Below are 24,737 nucleotides of genomic sequence, written 5' to 3' on the forward strand. Positions count from 1 at the left end.
TGCTAAATGCTCTCCAGGAAATCGACAGATCTCCACGATTTTGTGATGTTGTGGGAAGCTTCAGTAGTGACATCCACATTGATCTTGCCGTTGTCCATCTTCACCTTATCGCCAGGAAGTACATCGAACAGTTCATGTTGGACCAATTGATGGCTGCTGCATACGGTGGTGGTCCTGAAATCCTTCTAACGCGAGGGACTACGAGGCAGACGTCAGCAGGGATGTCTTGCGAAGTAATGGAATGGCCAGCGGTGAGTCCCGACCTACGCCCCATCGTGCATATGTGGGACATGTTCTTGGTCGTCCTGTTCCACCACCGACTCTACAAGAACTCTCGCTGGCACCAGTTGAAGAATGGGAACGGATACTACAGGGTGACCTCCGTAGACTGATACGAAGCATGCCCCGCAAGTGTCAGACAGTGATAAACGCTTCCGTACGGCATACATGTTATTGAAGCTCTCAGAGTCCAATCAAAAGCACTCACGATAACGGGACTAATGATTGTTTTCACTTTGTTTTCGACACCTGTCGAACAGTTAAGTTCTTTTTGTAAGCGATCGAGGATGTAGTGATGCTTTGTTGCGTACTTAATTAGTGAAAGATAATGGTATTATTTGGCAACATACCTAGTCCTCAATTATTGTTTAGTGGAGTATGGCAGACTCCCAACGTCATGTTCCCCTAATTGTTTTGAGCAGTGTATAAGTACTTGATCATCTAAGCACATCAGACTGAAGTTGGACTCGGAACTCGTCCGGTTCGATAACTCTCTTCCACTCACGTGACATATCATTTGGTGCCTCCCAACATATCATTTGGCGCCTCCCTCCACCTCCCTCTTGATCACGACTGCTTTTACTTGGTCTGTTGCTAAGACATTTAACTATAAACGTATATCTATCGTACAACTGATTTGTTTTTGCTTTTAAAACTATTTACTATACAGACATTCGTCTATCACAGGAAATGTAATTTGAAAGAACTAAATTTATTTTAGTGTTCTAGCTTCAGTAAAATCGTGTTATCTATGAAACTGAGCAGAAAGAATGAAACTATAAAATTTTCGTTTGTCTTTAGTTTATGCGGGAACTTTTTAATTCCGTTCTCTGCCAGTTACTTCACTTTCCATCAAGAAAACTAGGAAATAAATACAAATATCATCTAATTTTGTACTGAGTTGTTAAATATAAGACATTGTTTACTGCGTAAGCTATATGTTACAAATGGTTCAAATGGATCTGAGCTCTAAGCAAACAGTCTATAAAACCATCGAGAACATAGAATTCTCAACATCTGCTGCAGACAAGAAGAAGAATGCTGTGAAGACAGTTGCTGCCACTGCTCTTGTCGACGGACCCTGTGTTTTCTGTGGATGTAGACTTAATTTTAGTATTGATATTAATGGTACTTTTACTCATGGTAATGGTTGGCTTACTGTAGCTATTGTACGAGGAGGTACAGGAGTACCTAACGTTCCAGGACTTGAAAGTTTTGTAGACATCAGTCCCCTAGAACTTAGAACTACTTAAACCTAACTAACCTAACGACATCACACACATCCATGCCCGAAGCAGGGTTCGAACCTGCGACCGTAGCGGTCGCGCGGTTCCCGGCTGAATCGCCTAGAACCGATCGGTCACAGCGGCCGGCTATATGTTACATGTGAAGAAATTCCACCACTCAGTTGCTAAATTTTAGAAAATCGACCAAGAAAGTAGTTTAAATTTGATAAACAAGTTCAAAATGTTTATGTATGAAACTTAAAGGGAGAAAAAAAATTGTGTGCAGTAGGGGAGACTAGTGTAGTATCGGCCGGCTGTGATCTCCCTTTTCCAAATAATAGTGTATAGTAAGCAGGAGCATACTTGTCTATCCATGTGCACTGGAGTCTTGTATCTTCTTCCTCTCTCCAATTCTTTGTCTGCTCCGAGTGCTTGATGGTATCTGTGTAGCCCTCAGCATACGGACGATATTTTGAGACCTGTGGTACCCCTTTTCAAGGAAAGTGATTAATTTTGTTGTTATATTTCGGTTATCTATGTTATGTAACAAATGAAATCTAACAAACTTTTCATGGTAATTTCTACAAAAGAACTGCACCTGTACTGACGCGAAATGAGAGAAATAAGGGGAAACTGGAACGAAGAGTGCATAAAAATGACTGTGAGAAAAGTTATGTCTAACGAAATGACTGCGAGGAAGGCAGCTGAAGCGTTTTCCACAATTAAAGAAGCAGCCAGGGAAAACCAGTTACAAAGCGTCTAAGAAAACTGGAACTGACTGGAAATAATGAGTCAATACAACAGACTGAAAAGTGCATGATGTGTTTGGAGTCATACAAAGAAGACTGGGTGATGTGTAACAAGTGTAGGAACTGAGTACATGTTGGATGTGTGGATCAGGAGGATATTTTCCATTTTATTTGTCGTCTCTCTAAAACAGTGATCTGAAAACTGGTAAACTGAGATGAAACAGAAACAATACGTTCCTTTGCTTATATGTTCTATTATTATTATTCAATACGTACTAGAGGTGTGTATTATTAAGAACCGGTATTATCATGGAAAAGACAGTGGCCGATATTGCAAAAAACGTTCTACAAAGCTTGTAATTACATCTCTTTCATTTTCTATATAATTAAGAACTATGAATAACAAAAATCTTACACTGTGCTATTCATAGGTCTTGAGGTAAGAAAACAGTATAATTCTATTCCGGTAAATCACCACAGTTACAGAGTAAAGTCAAAAAAATTAAGCCGGCTGATATTCCATCATCCTCCCCTCCGAAAGAGAAATTGTGCATTAACGAAGTCATGTATAATTCCTACAGTTATTCAGCACCTGTACTGACAATTCCTCCCTTGTATAAAAACATTAGATTTACATTTATCTAGCCGTTAACCTAACAAAAGTCTTTAAAAATAGAATCTGAATATTTTGACTTCAAGGTACCGCTTTCAGTGACTAAAATTGCTCTTGAAAAAGTGTCGATCAAAGATATGCCTTGTGTTTCGAAAATTCGCTCTTACCACTAGCTACAGACATAAGTAAAATCGACAGCATGCAGAAACTTACAGAAGTATTAGGAAAATATGTCGATAAAATTGCTTTTTGTAATATAAGATGATGAGCACTGCGGAAGTTTTCTGCAATGAGAATGGGTGCTAAGATCAAAACTTCATTGTAACTACAATTCGTAATTGTCTCGCAAATGGCTCGCTTGCAGACCCATGTTTATCGCAACGTTTTTGTTTTTCTTATCGTGAATTTTCGCCAGTGTCAGTTTTCGTTGCTACATGTGATGCACCCTGTAGATAAACGCTGCATGTTGCACTTTGGCACCTCTGGCACCCGTCTCAGCTCGGCGGACCAAGCGGTCATTTGTGTTGCTTGAGCCTTAAACCGGACCTTGGTAGGAAGTCTTACCACAGGCCGCATGCAGCACACCATATCGCTTAATCCTATTGCACACACATACAACATTGAATATTTTCAACCTTATGAACATGAGTAAGCTAGGGAAATAAATTTGATAACTGAAACTTACGTGTCGCAGGAGAATTTTGTTTTATGGACATTAGGCCGTCTCCTAATGCTGGAGGTACCATCAGAGGCTCTAAAGACGAAGATGGCAGTTTCAGCGTTAAACAGCTTGCAAACCGAACTGTTCATACGTATGCACTCAACGCACGGTTCGTGACGTCATCAGACCGCTGCCAAAGACCGTGCAGTAGCGCCTAGGTGTGCTGTGGAGCTTGTAGTGGGGAACAGTTGACGCTGTTTGTTTTATTTAGCACTAAGGCCCACAACTTGTCTAATTTCAATCCCTATTTCTTCTGTGAAAGTTGTTTCTGTGCTTTTGAACTTATATAACTTCCCCAGTACACCTCAACTGATTCAGTTTTGATGAAGGAGAAACAAATTTGCTGGTCCTCTCGTCCTGGTGCGTGATCTGCTACGGTCGATTTAACTCAAGAACAACTTTAGCGGGAAAGAAGAAACGTTAAAATTAGACAAGTTGCGGGTGTTAGTGTTAAATAAAATAAAGAGTGCCAACTGTTCCTCACTAAAACTCTGTAACACAGGTCGGCGCGACGCCGTGAGGTTACAGCAGAGATCTGATGACGTCACAATGCGACTGTTGCGCTGCTAAGTACAAACACTTCGGCTTGCTATCTGAGTCTTTACAGCCTCCGATGACGTCTCCAGCACTAGCAAACGAACAGTAAGGCACAGAAGTAAGCCTTGGACGACCGACTGATGCCCTTAAAACAAAATTCACCTACGACGGGCCGGCCGCGGTGGTCTAGCGGTTCTAGGCGCGCAGTCCGGAACCGCGCGACTGCTACGGTCGCAGGTTCGAATCCTGCCTCGGGCATGGATGTGTGTGATGTCCTTAGGTTAGTTAGGTTTAAGTAGTTCTAAGTTCTAGGGGACTGATGACCACAGTAGTTAAGTCCCATAGTGCTCAGAGCCATTTGAACCAACCTACGACGGAAATGCCGGCCGTGGAAGTCTACGTTGAATGATCATCTGTCTGTGAAATTCTTTTTGCTTGAAAAAGAAAGACTTTCTAGGGCACGATTTTAACTGGTTTCGATCTACATAACGTTTCTTCAGGTGCAACATTTGGAAGACAGACAAAAGCCTAGATTTTTATCTTATGTTACAATCAAAAGCTATGAACCACATGCATTTCAATTTTACTCTCCTTAAGGGGGGTAGGACGTCAAACGGGCCGACTTGAAGCAGGAGAGGCATCACAGGACATTTTAATTTCCAGTGTCTATACTTTTACAAATAAATTCATAAAACTTTGTCAGCATCACCAGGAAGGATTCAGGATTCACACTCATTGCAGTGGAAGTTCGAAAACTTAACAAAATAAATTTTTTACGTGTGAAATTTCATCATTTTTTCACTTACTAATGGCTGCATCTATTGCTATAGGTACACTTTTCTTCATAAGTTAGAGAGATTCTTTGGTGAATTTTGCACAGCATACATACCATACTTACAGGTGTACGGAACTCTAAAATTTATTTAATTTATGTAAAAACGAATGATCTGTTGTATCTTAAACTTCATGTTTAGAAAAAACAAAAATTTTGTAGTTAATTACCTCAATTTTTACCACAGTTTTTAATAGATTTGAAAAATTCTAGAGTTTCATACACCTTTAAGTATGGTTTGTATGCTGTGCAAAATTCATCGAACCAACTCTCATATTTATGAAGAAAAGTGTACCTATAGCAACAAATGCTGCCATTAGTAAGTGAAAAAAATGATGTTAAAAAAATTACTTCGTTATGTTTTCGAACTTCCAGTGCTATGAGTGTGAATTCTGAATCCTTCCTGGTCAAGCTGACAAAGTTTTATGAATTTATTTGTGAAAGTATAGAGAGTGGAAATTAAAATGTCCTGTGGTGCCTCTCCTGCTCCAAGCCGGCCCGTTTGACGTCCTACCCCCCTTAATTGACAAGCAGAACTGCGAAGTTTTCTTTTTTCCCTTTTTTTTCATCTTTCAAGATATGGCGTTAATGGGGGAACTTCCGTTCTTCGCTAATCTACGTGCACATATATACTCTGGAAGTCATCTTGCGGTGTGTGGCGGAGGGAACTTGCTGCACCAGAATGACCTTCCCCCCCTGTCCTGTTGCAGTCGCGAATGGTTCGCGGAAAGAACGATTGCTAGTAAGCCTCCGTGTGGGCTCGAATCTGTCTAGTTTTATTTTCCTGGTCTTTTCGCGAGATACACGTAGGAGGAAGCAGTATGTTGACTGACACTTCCAGGAACGTACGATCTCGGAACTTCAACAGCAGACGACAACGTAATGTAGAACGTCTCTCTTGCACCGTCTCCACTGTAGTTGGCTGAGTATCTCCGTGACCCTTTCGCATCTTACAAAAAGAACCTATATCGAAACGTGCTGCTCCTCTTCGAATCTTCTCCATTTCCTCTATCAGTCCTATCTGGTACGGATCCCATACACATAAACAATACTCAAGTACTGGTCGAACGAGTGTTTTGTAAGCCAGCTTGTTGAGACAGATTCCGATTCATTTATTTTACGACGATTCCTGGTCCTGAGAACCAAAGGCATAGTCGACATGTAATACGATGAACCCTTTATCTCTGTTGTACACTTCACAAATCTGAAATGTCCGATAAGCGATGACATCAGGTGAATTGAAATTATCTAGCCCTTTTACTTTATCGACTTTTGGTCCACGTACAAGAGCAACGGTGACCCAGCCATTACCGTGTTCATTGGTATCCTTGTTAGCGAGAGCGAAGTTCAAAACTCCACCGCAAAACACCTACGGACCATGCAAGATGACTTGGGCGCCTACGAAATCCTTGGTAGTAATAGAAATTTTGTCTATTGCTATAAAAACTGTAAGACGCGAACGCCAACTCCTCGCTTATTTTAGGAGCTAGATAATTTCGATTCACGTGATGTCATCGCTTGTCGGACATTTCAGATTTGTGAAGTATACAACAGAGTAAGGGTTCATCGTATTACATGTCGTCTGTGCCTTTGGTTCTCAGGACCAGGAATCGTCGTAAAATAAGTGAATCGGAATCTGTCTCAGTGTGGGTGAAAGGTGTTGACAACTGTAAAAAAGATCGCACTCGTTGGTGATTTGACTCATTATTATAGAAATTAAATAAAGTTCCCTTCCTTATCCTTAATCCTTATCTATTAAAAAAAACTACACACTGATCTTGCCAAAAGCCGAGAAGCGATTCTTCTTGGTGTTGTAGCTCTCTGGGGCACCCTGTGATGCTAAATGCTCATTAATATTTGTTCATATGGGCGAAAATCTTGTCTCGAAAGGGCTGTAGCTGGTTGCCTACCTGCCGCGCCAGGCCGGCTCTAGTTTTAACAAGCCGACCGTAGCACTAAAATCAAAACTTCCGGTCAACGGCCAGCTTGTTGACAGATTATGTTTCCTAAGAATTCTTCTAAAGAACCTCAGTCTGGCTTCTACCATTCCTGCGATAAGTTTTATGCAGTAGTTCCATTTTAAATCGCTCCGAACGCATATCGCTAGATATTTTATGGGAGAACTGCTTCCAATTATTGTCGTGCGATCATGTAATCGTACAATAACGGTCTATTCTGTCTATGTATACTCAACCCGGCAGATTTGTTTATGTTGAAGGCCAATTGCCATTCCCTGCACCAAGCGAAGATCCTCAGCAGTTCTTCCCGCGTTTCGCTACAGGTTTCTAGTGTTGAGACTTCTCTGTATACAACATCATCCACGAAACACGTCAGGGGACTTCCGGTGTTGTCTGCTGTATCATTTATACGTACTGTGAAAAGTAATGGACCAGTAATACACTCTTGCAGTACGACCGAAGTCACTTTTATGTCTGAAGACTCCTTTCTGTTCAGAATGACACGCTGTGTTCTGTTTGCCCAACGACAGAATTTGTGTGATATTCCGTACGCTCATACTTCGTTCATTAGGCGGCAATGTGTAACTGTATCGAATACCTTACGCAAGTCAAGGAACACGGCATCTACTGCTCCCTGGGTGCCGTGGACGAACAGAGCCAGGTGTGTTTCACACGATCGTTGTTTTCGGAACCCATGTTGATTCCTGCAGAGAAGATGTTCGATCACCTGAAATGTCATAACATGTGACCATAAAACATGTTCCAAAATTCTACAACAGGTTGTGGTCGGTACTTTTATGAGTGTCTTTCACGACCCTTCCTGAAAGCGGAAATGACCTGAGCTTTTTTCTAATCATAAAATACAAAAGCCGACATTAACTTTGTATCTTGCAGCAAGAGATATGCACCACGTACATTTAAATTTTACTTTACTTAGTTCAAAAGTAGAGCTACAAATTTTTTGAAGGTTTCAGGATACGGTGTTTATATGTTGTTGTTGTTGTGGTCTTCAGTCCTGAGACTGGTTTGATGCAGCTCTCCATGCTACTCTATCCTGTGCAAGCTTCATCATCTCCCAGTATCTACTGCAACCTACATCCTTCTGAATCTGCTTAGTGTAATCATCTCTTGGTCTCCCTCTACGATTTTTACCCTCCACACTGCCCTCCAATGCTAAATTTGTGATCCCTTGATGCCTCAAAACATGTCCTACCAACCGATCCCTTCTTCTAGTCAAGTTGTGCCACAAACTTCTCTTCTCCCCAATCCTATTCAAAACCTCCTCATTAGTTACGTGATCTACCCACCTTATCTTCAGCATTCTTCTGTAGCACCACATTTCGAAAGCTTCTATTCTCTTCTTGTCCAAACTAGTTATCGTCCATGTTTCACTTCCATACATGGCTACACTCCATACAAATACTTTCAGAAACGACTTCCTGACACTTAACTCTATACTCGATGTTAACAAATTCCTCTTCTTGAGAAACGCTTTCCTTGCCATTGCCAGTCTACATTTTATATCCTCTCTACTTCGACCATCATCGGTTATTTTACTCCCTAAATAGCAAAACTCCTTTACTACTTTAAGTGTCTCATTTCCTAATCTAATTCCCTCAGCATCACCCGACTTAATTTGACTACATTCCATTACCCTCGTTTTGCTTTTGTTGATGTTCATCTTATATCCTCCTTTCAAGACACTGTCCATTCCGTTCAACTGCTCTTCCAAGTCCTTTGCTGTCTCTGACAGAATTACAATGTCATCGGCGAACCTCAAAGTTTTTACTTCTTCTCCATGAACTTTAATACCTACTCCGAATTTTTCTTTTGTTTCCTTTACTGCTTGCTCAATATACAGATTGAATAACATCGGGGAGAGGCTACAACCCTGTCTTACTCCTTTCCCAACCACTGCTTCCCTTTCATGCCCCTCGACTCTTATAACTGCCATCTGGTTTCTGTACAAACTGTAAATAGCCTTTCGCTCCCTGTATTTTACCCCTGCCATCTTCAAAATTTGAAAGAGAGTATTCCAGTTAACATTGTCAAAAGCTTTCTCTAAGTCTACAAATGCTAGAAATGTAGGTTTGCCTTTTCTTAATCTTTCTTCTAAGATAAGTCGTAAGGTCAGTATTGCCTCACGTGTTCCAACATTTCTACGGAATCCAAACTGATCTTCCCCGAGGTCGGCTTCTACCAGTTTTTCCATTCGTCTGTAAAGAATTCGCGTTAGTATTTTGCAGCTGTGACTTATTAAACTGATAGTTCGGTAATTTTCACATCTGTCAACACCTGCTTTCTTTGGGATTGGAATTATTATATTCTTCTTGAAGTCTGAGGGTATTTCGCCTGTCTCATACATCGTGCTCACCAGATGGTAGAGTTTTGTCATGACTGGCTCTCCCGAGGCCATCAGTAGTTCAAATGGAATGTTGTCTACTCCCGGGGCCTTGTTTCGACTCAGGTCTTTCAGTGCTCTGTCAAACTCTTCACGCAGTATCTTATCTCCCATTTCGTCTTCATCTACATCCTCTTCCATTTCCATAATATTGTCCTCAAGTACATCGCCCTTGTATAAACCCTCTATATACTCCTTCCACCTTTCTGCCTTCCCTTCTTTGCTTAGAACTGGGTTGCCATCTGAGCTCTTGATATTCATACAAGTGGTTCTCTTCTCTCCAAAGGTCTCTTTAATTTTCCTGTAGGCAGTATCTATCTTACCCCTAGTGAGACAAGGCTCTACATACTTACATTTGTCCTCTAGCCATCCCTGCTTAGCCATTTTGCACTTCCTGTCGATATCATTTTTGAGACGTTTGTATTCCTTTTTGCCTGCTTCATTTACTGCATTTTTATATTTTCTCCTTTCATCAATTAAATTCAATATTTCTTCTGTTACCCAAGGATTTCTATTAGCCCTCGTCTTTTTACCTACTTGATCCTCTGCTGCCTTCACTACTTCATCCCTCAGAGCTACCCATTCTTCTTCTACTGTATTTCTTTCCCCCATTCCTGTCAATTGTTCCCTTATGCTCTCCCTGAAACTCTCTACAACCTCTGGTTCTTTCAGTTTATCCAGGTCCCATCTCCTTAAATTCCCACCTTTTTGCAGTTTCTTCAGTTTCAATCTGCAGTTCATAACCAATAGATTGTGGTCAGAATCCACATCTGCCCCAGGAAATGTCTTACAATTTAAAACCTGGTTCCTAAATCTCTGTCTTACCATTATATAATCTATCTGATACCTTTTAGAATCTCCAGGATTCTTCCAGGTATACAACCTTCTTTTATGATTCTTGAACCAAGTGTTGGCTATGATTAAGTTATGCTCTGTGCAAAATTCTACAAGGCGGCTTCCTCTTTCATTCCTTCCCCCCAATCCGTATTCACCTACTATGTTTCCTTCTCTCCCTTTTCCTACTGACGAATTCCAGTCACCCATGACTATTAAATTTTCGTCTCCCTTCACTACCTGAATAATTTCTTTTATCTCGTCATACATTTCATCTATTTCTTCATCATCTGCAGAGGTAGTTGGCATATAAACTTGTACTACTGTAGTAGGCATGGGCTTTGTGTCTATCTTGGCCACAATAATGCGTTCACTATGCTGTTTGTAGTAGCTAACCCGCACTCCTATTTTTTTATTCATTATTAAACCTACTCCTGCATTACCCCTATTTGATTTTGTATTTATAACCCTGTAATCACCTGACCAAAAGTCTTGTTCCTCCTGCCACCGAACTTCACTAATTCCCACTATATCTAACTTTAACCTATCCATTTCCCTTTTTAAATTTTCTAACCTACCTGCCCGATTAAGGGATCTGACATTCCACGCTCCGATCCGTAGAACGCCAGTTTTCTTTCTCCTGATAACGACGTCCTCCTGAGTAGTCCCCGCCCGGAGATCCGAATGGGGGACTATTTTACCTCCGGATTATTTTACCCAAGAGGACGCCATCATCATTTAATCATACAGTAGAGCTGCATGTCCTCGGGAAAAATTACGGCCGTAGTTTCCCCTTGCTTTCAGCCGTTCGCAGTACCAGCACAGCAAGGCCGTTTTGGTTAATGTTACAAGGCCAGATCAGTCAATCATCCAGACTGTTGCCCCTGCAACTACTGAAAAGGCTGCTGCCCCTCTTCAGGAACCACATGTTTGTCTGGCCTCTCAACAGATACCCCTCCGTTGTGGTTGCACCTACGGTACGGCCATCTGTATCGCTGAGGCACGCAAGCCTCCCCACCAACGGCAAGGTCCATGGTTCATGGGGGGGGGGGGGGTGTTTATATAGGATTCGCCAAAATACATTACCGATCGTAACCTAATAGGTATAGTTGTGTCTGTTGACATGGCCTGACAATTTGATAGTTGCCTTATCACTAAAAACTATCTTAGAAAGATACTCATTACCATATTTTCTTATTTCATTTCACACTGTCCCACAAAACTGAAGTCTACGATTGGAATCATCTTCCAATAGCCCATGCACGAGACGTGCTTTGCAATGATTTGAATTTGGCCACATGAAAACTTTTCCGCACAGAAGGTTTAGAAATATCCTATCCGAGAGATAGCCTACGGCTAGACTTTTTAGGTCTCTGGATAACAATTTGTAAAACTTTTAGCTCAGTTTCATCACTTACTGATGGCGTACTTGACCTGTGGCAATCCGCTGTAGATTCTCTTTTCTCTTAACGTTTCCATAAATTGTAGACAGCCTTCCTTGCAGGTGAAAAAGTGTCTAAATTATTATTCCACTCATTTACTATTAAATTATGACCACTTTTTTACCACGTTTTTAAATCACTCTTTATTCATTAGAAAACGTTTTCACATCAGGTTATAATCAACAACGAGCAATGTCAGATGCTTGATTTAATTGTAGTGCACTCTAGTGTTTGTTTCTATAAATATAACAAAAATCCTAATGTTTTCAATGTGTTACAACTCGTGGTGACTTTTGGTCCGCCGGCCGGAGTGGCCGAGCGGTTCTAGGCGCTACAGTCTGGAACCGCACGACCGCTACGGTCGCAGTTTCGAATCCTGCCTCGGGCATGGATGTGTGTGATGTCCTTAGGTTAGTTGGGTTTAAGTAGTTCTAAATTCTAGGGGACTGATGACCACAGCAGTTAAGTCCCATAGTGCTCAGAGCCATTTGAACCATTTGAACTTTTGGTCCACGCAATATACGCTTTTCTCATTTTTCCTGAGATAGCAGCTGAAGATTGTCAGGGGCAGTCGAAACCAGTTATTTATTTATTTAATTATTTATTTATTTATTTATTTATTTATTCTTTTCCATAGCAACCCAGCTACGATACAATGTATTCAAAAGGGAAAAAAAGACAGAAACTCGCTCATATATATTGTCCCAAGGGTGGAGAGATATTTGCTTTGGTAAAGAGGCTGGCACAACTTTGGTTCATTGTGTCGCCGGCAGAGTTGGTGTTTTCTTCATCTAGCGGAAACGGTCATATCTTGCCGCTTCGGGCGGTGGCAGGGGGACTTCGTTGTGAGCCGTGTAGCTTGTTGTTCAATTGACAACGGGCTTCAGGAGTGGAAGCAGCCACGAGCCCTATCTTTCGGAGTACACTCACACTCACACACACACACACACACACACACACACACACACACAAACACACACACAAACACACACACACGCACACACACACACAGGCCGTTTTGGGTCGTTTGAATCGCTGGCGTTGTGCGGTCAGTACTGGCTGTGAATTCTGACGTGACAGACATTGATACGTTTTGGGAGATCTGGTAGTAAACATAGCATGCGACTAGTGCGGAGAGCTTCGATCAGTTACTGTAAGATGATGTGTTGCTAATTCTGACCTCGCTTAGCAGCAGTGACTGCATCGGTTTCGTTTCCATAGAAACTTGTTCAAATTGCTTTCTGACGTATTGGTCAGGCTAAAAGCCGCAGGTTGCCTTGCATGCGACATTCCGGAATCAGTATCTTCTAATCTATCTCAACAACACTTGTTATCTCTTATGGCTAATGCTGAGTTGTTCCAGGTAAACATTTTACTGTTAATTGTGATGTAAACTGCTTATGATGTTGAGGAATGAGTGTTTGCCAGTCGGCATATAACTGATCCACGAGGATATGCCATAGTTGGGAGCTTTTCAGCAACATTGTCGACTATCCAAACCCGCAACCAACAAAGCTCATTATTAAAGACCAGCTATCAAATGTTTGACTTTTAAAATCGTAAAGTGCCGTAAATTTTGATTTTACTGCCACTGAGCTATAATTCTCTGGTAAGCATGGTGTTTATACAGTAGTCAATTTTCTGAAATTCATACGAGGGAATGTCTTTTTCTTGTGAGCTTTGTTTTTACAGTTGTTCGTCGCGTTAATCTTGTCTCTGTTTTATTGAGCTCAAGCGCAGATTATTTGTTTTCGTACTCTATTAGGCGCTCTAAAGTGGTTCGTTACGTCTTTTTTATAGGATATGCTTTAATAAATTGACTTACATTCAGTATTTGAAACTCACCCCAATCAATTAACCTCATCCTTTCATCCTACTGCCCTGTACCGCCACATATATACGATGCGTATCTCATGAAAGTCATCAGACACATTTTCTCTGGTCTTTCGGCAAATACGAGGGTTGGAACTTAAAGAGTGGCAACTATTTATTCACGACCGATACAAAAGAGTTACATGTTTGCACCTGTTACTGTTCAAAATGTATGTGAAATCTTATGGGACTTAACTGCTAAGGTCATCAGTCCCTAAGCTTACACACTATTTAACCTAAATTATCCTAAGGACAAACACACAGACCCATGCCCGAGGGAGGACTCGAACCTCCGCCTGGACCAGCCGCAAAGTCCATGACTGCAGCGCCTTTGACCGCTCGGCTAATCCCGCGCAGCGCACCTGTTACTGTCCTTCAAAGTAGTCACCAGATTTGTGTATAACACGTTGCCAGCGATGTGGAAGGCGTAGTATACCGTTAGCAGAGCCTGTTCTGTTAATGGTGCGAAGGGAGCGGTCTACTGCCTGTCGAATCTCTGGAACGTTCTGAAACGAATCCCACGAAGTGGTTCGTTCATCTTTGGAATCAAATGAAAGTCACAAGGAGTTAAGTTCGGGGAGTATGGTGGATGGTACAGTAATTCCCAGTCCCATTGACCGAACAGAGCAGCCACAGCTTGCACTGAATGAGCCCGCGCATTATCGTGCAAAATGACGGGTGAGTTGCGCAGAAAGTGTCGCCGCTTCTTTCGCAAAGCTGAGCGCAGGTGATGCTCCAAAAACGAACGGTAATACTGTGCATTGACAGTCTTCTGTGGAACATAATGCGTTAGGGTAACACCGCCACAGTCGTAGACGAGAACCATCATAACTTTCACCATACTGGGCCTCTGACGCACTTTCGACTGTCGCGGCGACCCATAACAACGCCATTCGTTGGATTAACGATTCAGGTTTGGCTCGTACGATGTGGCCTATGTCTCATCCAGAATTACGATGCGGCGTAATAAATCCTCTCCTTCGCGCTCATAGCGCTCCAGATGCGTCTGAGCAGGTCCGAACGCATACATTTCTGCATTTCCGCCAAGTCACGCGGAAGCCATCGTGATGCAATTTTTCGCATGTCCTGGCCTTCCTTCAGGGTCGTAGGCGCTAATCCTGTTTCCTGGGCGAGCTCACGAATCGCTTGGCGTCGATCACTGTCCACTACCGCGGCGACAGCATGCACTTCTTCAGAGACGCTAGGACGACCTGCCCGATGCATGTCTGCCACAGTTTGCCGACCTTCGTTGGAGGATTTTACTCAACGTTCCTCTGTTCTGTACTGCAATGCCGATTCCTCGGACGCCCCTTGAAGACCTTGATGACACTGTCATGTTGTACGACCTCTGGCACATTCAATCTTGATCCTGTTTCGAAAACATAGTGACACCGTTACGTTAGACAGCTCGCTCTCAAGTGACTGTGTTTCCCTCGATTGTGCGCACGCCGGTGACGTGGGACGGGTGAGTCCATTTGCTCGGAGGTAAGGTTGGTATGTCAACAACGTGTGCTATCAACGACAACAGTAGATTCCATTACATAGAGTCTCCACAGCAGTGTTGCCACTATTTAAGTTCTAACCTACGTATTTTCGTGTTTGCAGTGTGCTGCTGGAATCAGCCAAAATAAATATTGCCCATCACGTCTTTCGTGCGACGCTCAGTGACGACGAAGAACTTTGGTTTGTTTTTCATTACAAACAAAATGATTTCTGAAGCTGAATTGTACGTGCCCATTCAGTAGAGCTGTCTCAAATTAGTCTCATGCGATATTGGTTGTATCGATATATATTAATTAGGATATTAAAACATACTGAGTAAACAATGCTTCAGCAACGACTCGCGCGGACTGCTACCACCGTCCATCAACGCTCCGCAGTAGCTGCTGGAGTACTGTTTATTCTTCGAGTTTTACTGTCTGTTTTAATACATACCTATGAAACGAATATCGCACTAGGCTAATCTGAGACCGCTGTATTGAATGAGCAAGTAAAATTTCGCTTTAAAACTCATTTTCTTTACACTGAGACACAAACCGACGGTTTCCGACGACAGTGGGCGTCGCATGAAAGACGTGATGAGCAACATTTATTTGGGCTGACTCCAAGTACACTTTGCAGAACAGAAATCGCGAATATCTATCGAAATACCAGAGAAAATGTGTTGGACGATCTTACGAAAGACATCATATACACTCCTGGAAATTGAAATAAGAACACCGTGAATTCATTGTCCCAGGAAGGGGAAACTTTATTGACACATTCCTGGGGTCAGATACATCACATGATCACACTGACAGAACCACAGGCACATAAACACAGGCAACAGAGCATGCACAATGTCGGCACTAGTACAGTGTATATCCATCTTTCGCAGCAATGCAGGCTGCTATTCTCTCATGGAGACGATCGTAGAGATGCTGGATGTAGTCCTGTGGAACGGCTTGCCATGCCATTTCCACCTGGCGCCTCAGTTGGACCAGCGTTCGTGCTGGACGTGCAGACCGCGTGAGACGACGCTTCATCCAGTCCCAAACATGCTCAATGGGGGACAGATCGGGAGATCTTGCTGGCCAGGGTAGTTGACTTACACCTTCTAGAGCACGTTGGGTGGCACGGGATACATGCGGACGTGCATTGTCCTGTTGGAACAGCAAGTTCCCATGCCGGTCTAGGAATGGTAGAACGATGGGTTCGATGACGTTTGGATGTACCGTGCACTATTCAGTGTCCCCTCGACGATCACCAGTGGTGTACGGCCAGTGTAGGAGATCGCTCCCCACACCATGATGCCGGGTGTTGGCTCTGTGTGCCTCGGTCGTATGCAGTCCTGATTGTGGCGCTCACCTGCACGGCGCCAAACACGCATACGACCATCATTGGCACCAAGGCAGAAGCGACTCTCATCGCTGAAGACGACACGTCTCCATTCGTCCCTCCATTCACGCCTGTCGCGACACCACTGGAGGCGGGCTGCACGATGTTGGGGCGTGAGCGGAAGACGGCCTAACGGTGTGCGGGACCGTAGCCCAGTTTCATGGAGACGGTTGCGAATGGTCCTCGCCGATACCCCAGGAGCAACAGTGTCCCTAATTTGCTGGGAAGTGGCGGTGCGGTCCCCTACGGCACTGCGTAGGATCCTACGGTCTTGGCGTGCATCCGTGCGTCGCTGCGGTCCGGTCCCAGGTCGACGGGCACGTGCACCTTCCGCCGACCACTGGCGACTACATCGATGTACTGTGGAGACCTCACGCCCCACGTGTTGAGCAATTCGGCGGTACGTCCACCCGGCCTCCCGCATGCCCACTATACGCCCTCGCTCAAAGTCCGTCAACTGCACATACGGTTCACGTCCACGCTGTCGCGGCATGCTACCAGTGTTAAAGACTGCGATGGAGCTCCGTATGCCACGCCAAACTGGCTGACACTGACGGCGGCGGTGCACAAATGCTGCGCAGCTAGAGCCATTCGACGGCCAACACCGCGGTTCCTGGTGTGTCCGCTGTGCCGTGCGTGTGATCATTGCTTGTACAGCCCTCTCGCAGTGTCCGGAGCAATATGGTGGGTCTGACACACCGGTGTCAATGTGTTCTTTTTTCCATTTCCAAGAGTGTATATATTTTTTAGATTATATGATCTTAGGCCTGGCATAAATCTTATATAGTGCAGATGTTTGAACACGGCTCAGACTGCAAGAGGTGGGTGGAAGTTTGCAGGTGTGAACACACAGACTGGGTCTGTTCGTTCAGGAGGCACCACCCGCCTAAGTTTCCTTTGACCTTGCAGCTTCAGAGCGCGTTTTGTTGAGAAACTCCCAGGTCGACCACTGCACGGTGAGGTGCGGAGAGAGTTGTTCTGTTCTGTTTTGGCCACTCACTGAGGTCAGTGGTTTTATCTTTTCACGGTTGCAGTTTTGGGCGCTGAGGTGTATCAGTGAGGCTTTTCACAGATTAGGGCTGTCGAAGGCTGGCAGGTGGCCATACTGCGGGATTATCGCCGAAGTTAATGGTTTTGTTTTCTCATTACTGGCCGCTACTTCCCGTCCAGTGGTGCAATACCAACAAGACAGTGGAGTTTGTCTTTAGATATTACCGAGCGAGGTGGCACACTGGTTAGCACGCTGGACTCGCATTCGGGAGGACGACGGTTCAAATCCGCGTCCAGCCATCCTGATCTAGGTTTTCCGTGATTTCCCTAAATCGCTTCAGGCAAATGTCGGGATGGTTCCTCGAACAAGGCGTGGTCGACTGCTTACCCACCCTTCCCTAATTTGCTGTTTGGTGGCCTCCTCCAAATGAATCGCAATACGTCAGTCACTAAACTCCTTAGACGATGAGTCATTTTTAACATTTACTTTAAATATTTATCTTTTTTGTCAAAAAACAAAGATAATAACCCTTTAGATCTATAGCCAGAAGAACATGCCTTAAATTGGACTCTCCCCCTCCGCCTCCTAAAGCGGACCCCTAGGTCTCTTGCCCCTGCATTCCCCTGAACCCTAGTGGTGCCAAGCGCAGCTAGTGGTCTAGGCTTTTGTCACTCTGTAGCGGGGTGCACAAGTCGCCCATCTCACTTGTTACATATAATGTATTACCCATTACATGTTTTGACAATGGAAGTAGTTCTTACATTGTGTTATATTTTTCGTTATTTCTCCTAGATATTGGCAGATAAGTCTTCCAACCTATATGTGTTCCTGAATAGTAAGACTGAAGGTTAACGTTTATGACTAAACCGTTTCCTTTAGGTATTTGGTTAAAATTTTATTCAGTGGACAAAATGCGTGCCCTAGGCACGTAAATTGGACTCCCTTCTGTAGCTTAAACCAGGCTCCTTACTTTTTCACGTTTAAAGGCTGCCTTATTAGCTTGGAATTCTCTTGCAGAGTCCAAGAGAATAATGCGAAAGGTTACTCGAAGAAGGTGGAATCCATCTATTGATCAGTTCGGAAAAGAAGATGGGTTGGAAGAAAGACAATAAACAGCTTAATGTTCCAAATACAACACTTATGACGTTGTCCAAAATGAAGTGCAGTACGTGTAAGAAAGCAGCTTAAACAATGAGAGGTATACCTGCAATCCTGGGTAGAGATATTGAAGAAGAGCTGGTCTGGTATTGTCTTGCTATAGAAGTTTCTTTCTTTGGGCTTACTCATAACGGCATGTGAAGAATGGCGGTACAGGTGGCAGAGATAAATAACATCGAAAATCCTTTCAAAGGCAAAATTGCTGGGACATGGATTAGTATTTTTCTTAAACGCTACAAAACCAAACTGTCAGGAAGAAAGCCTGCAGGAATATGGTGGAGCTGGGCTCTTGGGTTCGGCAAAGAAAATACAGACGCATCCTATAAGCTTTTGCAAGATCTTACATCGTACCAGTCTGAAACTAGATCCCGATTTCTGTGATTTAATACCTTTTCTAAATTTTAGTGTTATTCAGATAATTTTGACAAAGGATCCGATTTCGGCAACTATTTTTTAAACTCGTCAGTTGAAAGGTTTCTGAAAATATTTTTTTCATAATAATTTTTCATCACATTTTATAAGAATCAAGAGTAAATGGTGCATAATGTTATAAAGTAAATATTATACGCTTTTAAAACATAATATTTCACTACTTCGTATTTTTTAAAAATGAATACCAAAATAAGTTCCGGTTTTGGGCAGCTGCTTTTATATTTCACGAGTCAATGAGCAGTGTATGGCGGAGGAAACTTCGTACAAACAGCACTGATTCTTTGTCCTAGTCCATCAGCACACTGCCTGGTTCGCGCCACACTACGAATCCAAAGCTGTCTCGATCGATCCCTGGTCAGTCGTAGGAGTTTTATCTGTCACTTATCACTTCATTCCTCCCTGTCAATGATTGTTGATGCGGAAATTTCGAGTTGCACCGTGGACAGGAGTCCACGTCCTACTTCGGGTCCTAATTAACTGGTTGGATAAACCAGATCGAAGGTTGGAGGAAGATAGTATACCATCCCCCGTAAGAGATTATGTAATATATCACTTTCATTTTCGAACCAGTCTTCAGGTTGGTGCCAACTTTACTTTTCACTTCATTCCTCCGTTCAGGTCCCAGAATCTCTCATGTATTATTCTCGCCACCACTACACGAGATATAAGATATTGACAAGGTCTTCCCTGAATCCAAGTTTTCTAAATTTCTACAACAGTTTTCTGCTGCAGCAACGTCGTCATCTTCCCATAGATTCCCGTTTAAGAACCCCAATAATTTTTATCACACTTCCAACTGAGCAGTACCGACCTGTTACCATCCTAGCAGCGCGTGTCTGAATTTGTTCGTTGTCTATTGTCATTCATATTTGATAACGACTCCAGAAACTGGAAAGTACTCTTGAACTGGCCGCAGAAGCTTCTTCTATGCGATTTCTTTTACAAATTCATTGCACTTATGTTAAGCACATCGATGTTGATAAGCAGACAACATCTAAAATTAATATGCTCATTAAAATTGTCATATAATAAAATAATTATACATGTAATTTCAACACTGTTGGCGTAAAGGAGCAGCAATTCAATTTATTTGTTATTTATTTAGTTTTCTGTCACAGTTGCATATAATTTTTAACGCTGACTGGTTTCGAACAACTGTGTTCATTTTAAAACCATTTCCTGCATCTCCAACGACTGCACTTCAAATGTTAGTCAAACATTCAATGGTTTGAAAATGAAAGCAGCCGTTCGAAACCAGTCAGCGTTAAATATTATATGCAGCTGTGACAGAAAACTAAATAAATAATATATAATGATATGATTGTTATTGGCAAACGTCTTTGGCGGGTGTTAGTAAACTAGTATATACTATACCAGTGATGACGGGCAAGCGCGCATAAATAAATAAAAGTGGTCTGTACTGGGCAGCTTATATCTACAAATATATGACATATTTTCAGCATCTATTCGACTTTCCCAACGATTACGATATAGAGGCTTTACAGTCAGAGTATATAGATTCTTCAAAAATGGCTCTGAGCACTATGGGACTTAACTTCTAAGGTCATCAGTCCCCTAGAACTTAGAACTACTTAAACCTAACTAACCTAAGGACATCACACACATCCATGCCCGAAGCAGGATTCGAACCTGCGACCGTAGCAGTCGCGCGGTTCCAGACTGTAGCGCCTTTAACCGCTTGGCCACTCCGGCCGGCTATATAGATTCTTCTTCAAAATGTAGCGTAAATAGGTATATGCTCGAAAAGAAATTGAAAACTTCTTGAACTCCTCTGAAAAAGATGGTAGCAACGGGACATGATTGCACTGTATCGTTCATGGCAAGGATTTTAAACTGCTCAAGGGCTTCGGTCTTTTTTCTTCTTTCTTCTTCGCGGATGGATCACTTAGGACCACGCGTAATCAACATTTGTTGGCCTTCCTTTTCGCCCAGTATTCCTTCATAAACAACGAATGGGCTAGCTTTCGTCGCGTAGACCATGTATATCGGTTACTTTTTCTCTCTTCTTCCTCAAACCCCGTGTGTTTGTGATTTTTCTGATTTCATTTCTATCATGTAGATTTGGAGACCCTAATTCTCTCAGGTCTTTTTCCGTCTGTTTGCACCAGTTCGGTCTTGTAGTTTTGTTCTTTAAAAATGTATGGATTTTGTGCGTTAACCTGTTTGAGTCCATTCTTTCTAAGTGCCCCATGATTTGGATTCTTCTCATGCGCATTGTGTCTGTTATTTTGGAGATATTTTTATATACTTCTGCATTGGGTTTTGGATAATGTACCCCATCTTTAGTTCTTGGTCCTAGGATTTTCCTCATTATGTTACGTTATTTCACTTCTAATTCCTCTTTTAGTGTTCTGTGTTGAAAGTTTAGTGTCTCAGATGCATAGAGGGCTTCGGGTCTAATTACTGTTGAGTAGTGTCGTATTTTGCAGTTCCACGAGAGACTTTTTTTGTTGTAAATGTTTTTTGTTAACTGAAACGCCGTCTCCATTTTCAGAACTCTTGATCTGACAGATTTCTTTTCATTACAATTTTCTGCAATCCATTCACCTAAATATTTAAATTCTTTTACTCGAGAGATGTAGTTATTACCAATTTTGAGATCAGAAGGTGCATCTTTGACGTCAGTCATAAATTTTGTTTTTTCAAATGAAATTTGTAATCCCATTTTAGCTGCCTGTTCTTGTAATAATTCTAGCTGTTTCTGTGCATCGGTAATGTCTTGTGCGATCAGTGCCATGTTATCAGCAAATGCTAAACAGTGTAATTCTATGCCCTTATGTCTTGGTCCCAGTCTGTGTGCTGGTGCACCTGCTTTTTTCCATTCTCTAACAACTTTTTCAAGAGCTCAATTGAAGAGCACTGGGGACAGTACATCCCCTTGTCGTACTCCTGTGTCTGTTTCAAATTCTGTGCTCAATTCTCCCATAAATTTTACTTTGGATTTGGTCTCCGTGAGTGTTTCTTTTATGATGTTTGTTGTCTTTTGATCTAGTCCAAATTCTGCTAATACTTCAAAAAGGGATTCTCGGTCTATACTGTCATATGCTTTTTTAAAGTCGGCAAACGTGATGACATAACTTTTGTTTGAAGTACTATGTAAATATTTCATTGAATTTTTCAAGTTAAGGATTTGTTCTACGCAAGATCGACCTTTTCTGAACCCACTTTGGTATTCGTCTAGTTTTGAATCGAGCTGAGGTTCTGCGCGGTTTAGTAGGGCTTCGGTCTTTAATTATTTTTTAAACTTATTTTTCATTCTGTATTCCAACAGTTACCACATACTTGACTGTGCATATTTCTCAAAGGATTCTGTCGTCTTACCATCTTATTCTGGAGAACGCCGGCTAGATATTCATTCCCAAGTACTGTCTGTAATTGGAATATTTATTGATAATTATTTCTTCACCAGTCCCTGTTCGAACAAAATGGATTCCCAGTGACATTTGTTCTGTTTGACTCACGTCAGGAGCGCAGTCTAAAAGAACTGAGTAGAAGTGACTTTTTCGTTTAAAATGTCATCTTCTATATTAATAACAAAACTGTAAAACTGGCGTCTCCTTTTATCTGTTTGAACACACTACTGAGTGGTCCCTGTTGGCCAGTATACAGAAGTGGTGTAATTTTCCGCATTTTGTTTTATTGTAGTATATTGGCAAACAGGGGTAATCTGGAGCCATTACTTGAAGCGTTATCTTTGATGATCTGCAGTTCTGCTTAAAGGGCAGATTCAGATAATGCAACAGATATGACGCGATGCAACATTGAATGGAAAGCTGCGTATTTGTAGCTTTGTAGGTGCTGGGAGCTTGCAGGGATTACTGCATATGTAGCTATGGTTTTTCTGTAAACGGTAAGTAAGTGTCTCTTTGTGCTAATATCTACATTAAGGCACAAGAACTTTAGAGAAGAGCCTCTAAGCTCCAATGTGAACTAAATTTTCTTATGTTGGGAGTTTAGACGTTGTAGTATGTATTCTCTTGTCTAGTGGTACTAGTCCATAAACAGAGTACATCATCCACTTTATTTTGCAATTCAGTGGTTCTTTCCGTAGAAAATTTTGTTAGAAATTGCCCATTTAAATTCAGATAACAAGGACTGAGAGAAGAATTCATTGCTAGGCTATTAGACTGGCTATAATGTTTGTTACAAAACTGGAAATAATTTTGTTTTACACACATTTCCGTAGCAGACATTATGGCACCTAATCTTCCAGACACTATTTTGGCTTTGCGCGAAAGATATGTTCAAATGGCTCTGAGCACTATGAGACTCAACTTCTGAGGTCATTAGTCCCCTAGAACTTAGAACTAGTTAAACCTAACTAACCTAAGGACGTCACACACATCCATGCCCGAGGCAGGATTCGAACCTCCGACCGTAGCGGTCTCGCGGTTCCAGACTGCAGCGCCTAGAACCGCAAGGCCACTTCGGCCGGCGAAAGATATGTCAAAATGTTTATACACTCATTAGTAGAAAAATTTGTGAATAGGTTATTGACATAAATGATACAAGCTTTGATCTGGGTGGGATTTATATATTTTTATACTTTATCAACAGAGCTATAGAATTTTTGACACCAAACTGAGGTTTAAAATTGGTTTTGTATTTGAAACGTTCTCTCTTTCGCTAGTAACTATCAACGAGCAGAAACGGATGACACTAACTGGCGTACTATAATGCAATTTTCATGTAATTTAGCCGGCCTGAGTGGCCGAGCGGTTCTAGGCGCTTCAGTCTGGAACCGCGCGACCGCTACGGTCGCAAGTTCGAATATTGCCTCTGGCATGGATATGTGTGATGTCCTTAGGTTAGTTAGGTTTAAGTAGTTCTAAGTCCTAGGGCACTGATGACTACAGAAATTAAGTCTCATAATGCTCATTTGAACCATGTAATTTAGGTAAGCCGTATAATCTACGAGCTATTGGATTTATATTAAAAAGCATATAGCTGTTGGTTTCAGATACAATACTTTTCAGTGGTTTGGTGGCGGTTTTTACTCAGTGCAAGCTGCAGTCGGATCTTTGCACAGATGTTGAAAATCGGAAGCATCAAGAAGCTGGTTGATTTTAATAACGTAATCACTTTTGTTCAAAAGAACTGAAGTGTTGATCAGCTGCCAAAAGCAAAGCAAATGTTCATAGCCGGCCGGTGTGGCCTTGCGGTTCTAGCGCTTAAGTTTGGAACCGCGTGACCGCTACGGTCGCAGGTTCGAATCCTGCCTCGGGCATGGATGTGTGTGATGTCCTTAGGTTAGTTAGGTTTAATTAGTTCTGCGTTCTAGGCGACTGATGACCTCAGCAGTTAAGTCGCATAGTGCTCAGAGCCATTTGAACCAGTTTGAAATGTTCATAGACTACTTGGCTTTACAGTAGAATGTAATGCAGTAGTTTCCAATCTGGGGACAATTATCCCTGAGGAGCAAAATTTAATTTTCCAAGGGGTAAAACCAAAAGGTCTAACTTCATTACTATCATTATATTACATCGAGCTGTAATACTGATTACGTTAGTTACCAGTAATCACATTTTTTTCAGACACTAGGATTGATGCGTGACAGAATGTAATGGAAGTTACAGCTTATGAAACGAATGTTTAAACATCTTCCTCACAAAGTCCACTCACAGACATGTACGTCATATCTGCTTATATTTTTCAAGAAAATGCCTTCTCGAAGTTAAAGGTAATTCCCGCAATGGACCACAAATTGCTTCACTATTCACATCGCAACAGATAAACGAATTAATTAACAGCAAAACACAACAGTAACTATCTAATCACTACTAAACTGTTGTAG

This window comes from Schistocerca cancellata, chromosome 2, assembly GCF_023864275.1.
Source record: "Schistocerca cancellata isolate TAMUIC-IGC-003103 chromosome 2, iqSchCanc2.1, whole genome shotgun sequence".
NCBI lineage: Eukaryota > Metazoa > Arthropoda > Insecta > Orthoptera > Acrididae > Schistocerca > Schistocerca cancellata.